This window comes from Rhinatrema bivittatum, chromosome 5 (assembly GCF_901001135.1).
Source record: "Rhinatrema bivittatum chromosome 5, aRhiBiv1.1, whole genome shotgun sequence".
Lineage (NCBI taxonomy): Eukaryota > Metazoa > Chordata > Amphibia > Gymnophiona > Rhinatrematidae > Rhinatrema > Rhinatrema bivittatum.
In genome coordinates this window covers 299,347,399-299,354,767 of record NC_042619.1, presented here as the reverse complement: position 1 = coordinate 299,354,767, position 7,369 = coordinate 299,347,399, and positions in this window count along the sequence as shown.

Genomic DNA, 7,369 nt, shown 5'->3' with positions numbered 1-7,369 from the left:
CCTAGTCACACAACGCTACTGATTTTGTAGTCGATTTATCCCCTTCTGGAGGAATAAATACCATCTGGGTAACAGTCGATCGCTTCAGCAACATGGCCCATTTCGTGGCGCTGCCTGGCTTACCTTCAGCCTTGGAGCTTGCGAAGCTCTTCATATCGCACATTTTTCGCCTTCATGGCCTACCAAGACACATTGTCTCAGACCGAGGATCTCAATTCACGGCAAGATTCTGAAGGGCCTTATGCAAGTTATTTGACATTTCTCTAGACTACACTTCAGCCTATCATCCGCAATCAAATGGCCAAACAGAACGGATCAATAGAACCTTAAAGCAGTTCATTGGAGCCTACGTGAGTTGCCATCAGAATAAGTGGGCTGAACTGTTACCTTGGGCTGAATTTGCCATCAACTCTCATCCAGAAACATCAACTGGATCAACACCTGTTGAAGTGGTATATGGATGCTCTCCAACACCACCACCTCCACTGAAGCTCTCAATGACATCCCCAGCAGCTCAATCTACTGCTGATGAAATCCATATCCTGTGGACTCAGACAAAAGACATGCTAGTTAAAGCGAGTGACCACGCTAAGAAGTTCTATGATGCTCACCATTCTCAAGCGCCTGTCTTCAAACCCGGTGACAAAGTCTGTTATCTACCAAACATCTCAGACTGAAGTTACCCTCCACTCAGTTTGCTCCTCGCTACGTTGGACCATTTCCAATCCTCCGACGTCTTGGCAACATCACCTACAGTCTGAAGTTACCACCCGGACTAAACATCCACAACGCTTTTCACATTTCACTCTTGAAACCTCTCATACTCAGTGAATCCTCTTCCAAGACTCAGGAACCACCTGCCATCAACGCAGAAGATGACCTAGAATTCAAGGTTGAAGAGATTCTTGATGTCCAAAGACGAGGCAAAACACTTGAATACCTCCTTTTTTGGGAGAGTTTTGGCCCCGAAGAAAACTCTTGGGAGCCTCAGGCTAACATCCTTGATAAAGAAATGCTCCATCAATTTCATCTCGCGCATCCTTCAAAACCTAAACCTGGTACCCGCAGAGGAGACCGCCCTTTGAAGGGGGGTACTGTTATGACTGTTGTTGCTCGACGTCTCCACTCCGCCCTCCTTACCTCTCTGGCGACTCCTCCCACAGTTGACGGACGTTTGGCTGCCGTGGCGTTTGACTGCCGTCCTCTCTGGTTTCCCTGGTCCGGCTTGGGCGCTGCCTCCCGCCATGCTGTCCAGCTGCCTTAGGGCGCACGCGCCGCGTGGCCCTGCTTCAAATGCTTTCTTTGGCACAAACCTCAGGGGCGTCCCCCTGTGATGACGTCACGCATCCCGGATACAAAAGGCCTACGCTACTGCTAGCTAATCGAGTTAGCAAGGTGAACTCCTTACAGATGGGATTCACTCTCCGTACCTAGCTACTCTGCCTCTCCATTATTTGGACTTACTCTATTTGGGGTACCCGCTCCTCGGGGGCCTCTCTCTTCTCTTTCAGGTTGCTGTCTGGAACCGGTACTTACTCCTCGAGGGCTCATGTTCCTGGGCTCGCTGCCTGGACTTCACTTCTGCCTGGAAGATACCACTGCCTACACCATCAGTGAGTTACCATCTACTTCTCTTCTTCTGTACCCTGGAACCAGGTACTTGCTCCTCGAAGGCTTGCCTGTGATTCCTACCGAGAGAAACCGCTGTGTGAGTACTCAACCAACGAGGCTCTATTCCAGAACCCTGCATATACTTCATTGTACTCACTATCTCAGTTTCTTTTCACTACAGCACAGCCATTGTGGGATCGCTGTTCCAGAGCCCTGAGAGACAAGCCCAGCCGGCCTTCATCTCTGCTCATCTGCTTCATCTCTGCTCACTACTGCCACCTCTGGTGGCTCCTCAATACTGTTAATAAAAGATCTACCTGTGTTGTGTGTCCTAAGTGTTCTGTGGCCCCTCACAGGACTCCCTCCCGTGGGCGTGGTCAGCAGCCACAGCGTCCAAGGGTCCACCCAAAACCTTACAAACAATAACAGAGTGCTACTCCTCCCCCTTTCCTGTCTTTTCTATGGGGTATGGCCATGTCTCAATTATGCGACTGTGAACGTCTCTGTGATGGCGACGATGTCCAAGTCTGCCTTGGTCATAGTAGCTTGTAGTTCTGGAATTTTCTTGCCCAGATTACGAGCATTTACGCACATAGGGTTAGATTTTATAACGTGCGCGAGGGCGTAATTTGTTCACACAACCCGGCGCGAACAAATCTACGCCCGATTTTATAAAGCGTGCATGTTATAAAATCCATGGTCGGTGCGTGCAACGGGGTGCAGAATTGTGCAACTTGCGCACGCAGAGCCGAGCAGCCTTCCTCTGTTCCCTCCAAGGTCGCTCCGAAACTGGAGCGGCCTCGGAGGGAACTTTTGCTTCCGCCCCCCCCCCACAACTTCCCCTATCTAACCCGCCCCCCAGCCCTAGCTAACCCCCCCCTCACCTTTGTTGGAGAAGTTACACCTGCCTCCTGTCCTGCCCCGGAACACCCATTTTTTCAAGCCCCGGGACTTACGTGCGTCCTGGGACTTGTGCGCGCCACCGAGCCGATGCAAGATAGGCTCGGCGCGCGCAGGGGGAGGCAGGGGTAGGTTTTCCTGGATTGTGCACGTATCTTACGCACGCAACCCTTTGAAAATCTACCCCATAGCCTTCCAATTTCTCTCATTTATGAAATTGTTCCCCTTGGACTTTTTTTTTTAGTTTTGTTTTCTTGTTCACCTATTCCCTTCTGCTTTGGATTTGGATAAGTATTTGAATTTGAAATTGGGGATGACTATCCAGATCTTTTCTGTCATCCCCAACAACTAGTTTATGTTGTTATTTGGGAGAGTTGTGGGTGGATCCTTGGACCAGTGGCAGATGACCACACCCCCGGGGGAAGATCCCGAGAGGGACCACCGGTCAGGCTCAGAGTATGGAGACAGACACACACTAGTTCTTTTATTAGACAGTATACTGAACCACCAGAGGTGGCAGTAGTGAGCTGGAATGCCCGGCTGGGCTGTAGTCCCTCAGATACTGGAACAGTGATCCCTGGAGGCTGAGCTGTAGCGAAACTGAAATATAGTGAGTAGGCAGGGTATGCAGGGTTCATGGATAGAACCTGATGATAACACTCACACAATGTCTCATAGAAGCCCAGGAGCTGGAATGTATAGGCCCTCGAGGAGCGAGTACCTGGTTCCAGGGAAAGCTCTGAGAGAGCGATGGTAACTCACTGATGTAGTTGGCAGTTATGACTTCCAGGTAGAAGAGAGTACCGAGTGAGTCTGGGAAGGAGGGCCTTCGAGGAGTGAGTACCGGTTCCAGACTGTCACCTGAAAAACAAGGAGAGAAAGAGGCCCCCGAGGAGCGGGTACCCCTGGTATGTCCAAGGAGGCAGAGTAGCTTAGGTAGAGTAACCCGTTGCTAACTCGATCTATTAGCAAATTCTAAGACCTTATATATATCCGTCGCGGGTGACGTCATCTCAGGGGGACACCCCTGAGGTTCGCGCCATCGCCAGTACTTTAGTCGGGGCCGAGCTGTGCGCACACCCCTAGGCCTCCAGGAAATATGGTGGGTTGCAGCATCTAGCCGGTCCGGGGACGCAGGAGGACGCCGCGGCAGCCAATCTTCCGCGGGCGAAGAGGGAGGCGCCAAAGAGGTAAGGAGGGCGGAGATAGGGCGTCGGGAACAGACGGACGCAACAGTTTAAATGTCTGATGATGTAGCATCTGAATTTATCTCTGAGAATCCTTTTTCCTGCCACTGATCGATGTAATCCATCTTTGGCATAAAGCCTCTTATTCTTCTATAGAAGCCCCCAGCTTCCAATATATCTAAAATTTTGCTCCTTGCACCAAAGTATTGAGCCATGCATTGAAATTGGTTTGTTTTTTTTAAGTCTTTCCTTTCCTTTACCATGAACTGGTAGTTTTTCTGAAAAGGCAATAGATTTGGGTTTTAATAATTGAGTGATCTGTTTTGCTAGTGTCTGGAAATCTTTCTGTACCCCCTGGATGTTGTGTTTTGCAAGGTCATTTGTTCCCTGGTGGATTATTACATCCAGTTCAGAGCCCTTGTTTTCTTTCCTAATGATGTTGGTTATAAGGGTAGTGCTTCTACCAGCTGATGATCCTGGAAGGCATTTGACTATGGTTTCACCTTCAAAAGCAGTTCCCATGTTTGTGCCTCTGATAATAGAATCCCCCATCACAATGCGGTTTTTCTTGTGTAGGGGTTTGGTTTGTATATTATTTTCAGGTATTTTGTCAATATCCTTCCCTAAGTCTTCATTACTGTTTTGGACAGAAATGATATTGGGAATTTGTTGCTCTTGTAAGAGCAGGTGGCACTGTCCCCGTGATCCTATTTTGTGAGGTTTGGAGAAAGAGTGTCTATGTGTTACAGGTCTGGTTCTACCTGATCCCACTGAATAACATCTTCTTTTTGTGGGCCTACTTTTATTGTTGGTTTTACTAACTGAATTGGGTTTCTATAATGAGATTTCTGATGCTCCCTTAATTGCAGCTAGTTGAGCTCTAGAGTGGGGCTCTTTTCTCAGGGCTTTTAGTTGTGGGCATATTGGGCAGGCATTTTCTTTCCATATGTGCTTTAAGATAAAGGCTCCACATTTGTTACATTGAACAGTTCCATTTGTTATAAGGATTGTCTAAATTGCTTGATTGTGTACTCTACTAATAGTTTGTCAATTTTCTTATTAAAATATTTTTCTATATAAGCAGAACACCCCTAGGTGTGTGTGGGTAGAGAGGTAGGGTGGGAGGGAATTGAGACAGTTGCCATGCCGATGAGCCGGTGTACTTCTTTTCCTGCCGCTCTCCTCCTTCCCCCACTACTGATGTCAACCGCTGGCCGCTGCAGCCCTCCTCCACTCCAAGTTGGGTGAATAGAATTGTTAGTTGGCTATGGTACTTTATGTCATTTATGTTATATGCTTTTAATTGTCATACTGGATTTTATTGTATGATTTTTACTTATATGTTGTGCATTGCCTCAAGCTGACTGTAAAGGAGATAAAAATGTGTCAGTAAAAATGTGAGCAGGTTTCATTTTTATTACAAGTATTTTATACTTGTAATGCACCTTGTGCACCAAGGGGCGGATTTTAAAAGCCCTGCGCGCGTAAATCCGGAAGGATTTACGCGCGCAGGGCACTCGTGCGCCGGCACACCTATTTTGCATAGGCCGCCGGCGCGCATAAAGCCCCAGGACGCGCGTAAGTCCCGGGGCTTTCTAAAAGGGGCGTGTCAGGGTGTGTCGGGGGCATGGCCGGAGCGACACGGCGTTTTGGGGGCGGCGACGTGCGTGACGCAGCGTTTCGGGGGCGGCGATGCGGGCGTGGTTTCGGCCCGGGGGTGTTCTGGGGGCGTGGCCGCGGCCTCTGGACCAGCCCCCGGAACATGGAGTGGGGCTGCCGGCCGGCCGGCGCGCGCAAAGGTAGGGGGGTGTTTAGATAGGGCGGGGGGTGAGTTAGGTAGAGGAAGGGAGGGGAAGGTGGGGGGAGGGCGAAGGAAAGTTCCCTCCAAGGCCGCTCCAAAATCGGAGCGGCCTCGGAGGGAACAGGCAGCGCGCGCTGGGCTCGGCACGCGCAGGTTGCACAAATGTGCACCCCCTTGCGCGCGCCGACCCCGGATTTTATAAGATACGCTCGGCTACGCGCGTATCTTATAAAATCCAGCGTACTTTTGTTGGCGCCTGGTGCGCGAAAAAAAGTACGCAATCGCGCAAATTTTTAAAATCTACCCCCAAATGTGAGAAGGTGTGATCTAAATTTTAAAATTTTATATGAGAATTCAATGGGCTTATTATAAATATATAACTCTTAAAGTATAACACTACTATAATCGTAACAAATTTTCTGACAGCATAGGGTTCTTTAAATTATTAAGACTAGATCTGTATAACAATTAAAGAGAAGATCCAGGTTACAGTCTGGAAGCACAACCCCTTTCCAGATTCTGGATGGAGCTTTGAGATTATCTCTTGCAGTTGTGAGCTTTTTTTTTTTTAGTAATTTCTCTCCTCTTTTTAGAATGTTGCATGCATTTTGGAGGTTACCTGAAACACTAGACTTATCCTCATCTATAGAGATTAAAGAATAAACTGCAATATATTGTATGTTCCTTTCAAAATATGGATAAAATAGTATATTGCACTTCCTCTGGAAACCTGACCAGACCACTGATGTACTAAGTTTCACCCCACCATAGCCATTGGAAAAATCTTTTGGTCCAAAGCTAGATGCAAACAAATCAGGTTACCAGTTTCAGGAAAGTAGGATGCAACTGCATGTGGGATTGCAAGATCAGTGTTTCTCAATATTTCATAATTAGCAAAACCTGCCATATATGGCTCCTGAATCTTCAGTTATATAACCATGAACAAGTCTAACCAGTCTAGTTAGTCTGCTGAATGACACTATCAGTATTAATCTTCATTTATTAATGTCTTCCTTCTCCACTTTCCCTAAAAGAGATTATAAAAACTAAGAATGATCTTGTCTTAGACAATAAGGGGTACATTTCACTGGGGAACAATTTTTAACATAATTCCTGTTGAGTTCGATTTTTCAGCTGTTTTAGACTTAAATAGGCATGCTGATTTCAAAACTGCAGTTAGTTTTCTTCTATCACGTCACAGCCTATCTTAGGCCTGGATTTATCAAAATGCACTAAATATCACATGTGATAGGAAAAGGGGCGTGTTTTATGGTAATAGGCTGTTTATCGCAAAGTGCACTATCTTAGCACTTCGCAAAGGTATTACCGCAAACTGCGATAACTTTTTCGCCCTTTGCAATAAGTGCCAGAGACCTGACCTCAAACCTGGTGATCCAAACATTCTACATGAGCCACTTCTTGACAGAAAGAACATTATATTCCTACCTCTGCACATAAAACTGGGTCTCATGAAGCAATTTGTTAAAGCTTTGCCAAATGAAGGAGACTGTTTCCAGTATCTCATTTTGGTATTTCCTAGCCTGTCGTTTGAAAAGATAAAGGCCGGTGTATTTGACGGTCCATAGATTCGGCAGCTCATTAAAGGTGAACATTTCATCGGGACAATGTTAGAACTCCAAACGAATGCTTGGTTGCCATTCAAAAACCTTGTCAAGGACTTTCTTGGAAATACACGAGCACAGAATTACACCGAAGTTGTCCAGAAACTCTTGAAGAGCTTCAAAATGCTTCGTTGCAACATCAGCATCAAGGTGCATTTTCTGCATAGCCATCTTGCTGACTTCTCGAAAAGCCTTGGTGCAGTCAGTGATGAGCAAGATAAACGAATCCACCAAGATTTGAAGGTCAT